Genomic DNA, 1,183 nt, shown 5'->3' with positions numbered 1-1,183 from the left:
GTAACTGCGTAACTGAGCAACTGAGTACATGGGCAATTGAGCAAATGCGCAACTGAGTAACTTGGCCACTTGGCAACCGGTGGAGTGAGCAGTTGTGCAGCTGAGTAATTGGGCAATTAGTCAACTAAGTAACTGGGCTACTAAGCAACTGGACAACTGTGCAACTGGGCAACTGTCTAACTGGGCAATTTCGCAACTGAGTAACTCAACAATGTGACAATTAGGCAACTTGGCAGCTGGTCAACTGAGTTACTAGGCAACTTGGTAACTGGGTAACTGGACAACTGCGTAACTGGGCAATTGGGCAACTGGTCAACTAAGTAACTGGGTAGCAACTATATAATAAAGTCTCGAAGTTCTTTTCTTTAGACACACTGAATGCGCAGCTGGTAAGGGCATAACACTTATTAATCTGACGCTTACATTCTAGGCTCACATCTCCTTCTTTCTTTTTCATCTTTCCTCGCTTCGTCAAAATAAAAGAAAAAGAGACATAGGCGATGATTATAAAAATTCAACCACAGCTAACTGTAATTTTTTTACTTGTTCTTGTATATTTCTGCAATCACTGCAGATACCGATCAATATGGGATTCTGGAACGATTTAACTCTTTTCGTCTCTATCAATTTTTTCCCCACTGTTCCGGAAATATTTAAGGTCAAGTTTGACAATAAGCGCAGACGTTTATCATAGCAACGTAGTAACTGTAGCTTATACTTTATAACATATGTTAATCTGAAATATAACATAAATATTTGAAAGTGTGTTGAAAAATGAAATGTAAATGCCACGCCTACAGTTAATAAAAAATATTACAATTTTGATATAGATTGAAGGCATTAGATATTAATAGTTCAAGAAATGGCGAATATTATTCACTCGTTTACTTACTCGTTTTTCTCAGTTAGTATATGATTTCTTTGTTTAATTTTTAGTTAAACTTTTTGACATCGAAAAAATTGTTTTTTTTTTTTTATATGTTAGTTTTTCTACTTATAATTTTTTTTTCTTATGTTTTAACATATTTTGTTTTTTAAATTTTTTTATTTTTTTTTTAAATTAATTTCTTAAATATAATGTTTTTTATTCGACGATTTCTGGTATTAATTGGTTATAGTTTTATATATTTTTTTATTAACACACTTAATTTTTTAAAAATCATTATTTGTTTTTAACTTTTCA

The 1,183-nt window shown here is 32.0% G+C and overlaps 1 protein-coding gene across 1 annotated transcript in view; it reads right to left on the bottom strand.

The window, feature by feature from the left end:
• Positions 1-976, bottom strand: part of LOC119633938 — an 81,102-nt gene extending 80,126 nt beyond the window's left edge. Inside the window, exon 1 of the mRNA XM_038027789.1 lies at positions 893-976. The gene's annotated coding sequence lies outside the window, so the exon portion shown is untranslated. The remainder of the gene's footprint in view (positions 1-892) is intronic.
• Between the last annotated feature and the right edge of the window lie 207 nt (positions 977-1,183).

Source organism: Glossina fuscipes, unplaced genomic scaffold, assembly GCF_014805625.2.
Source record: "Glossina fuscipes isolate IAEA_lab_2018 unplaced genomic scaffold, Yale_Gfus_2 0, whole genome shotgun sequence".
Taxonomy (NCBI): Eukaryota; Metazoa; Arthropoda; class Insecta; order Diptera; family Glossinidae; genus Glossina; species Glossina fuscipes.
Note: the sequence above shows the minus strand (reverse complement) of the source record. Positions and strands in the feature narration are given on the sequence as shown.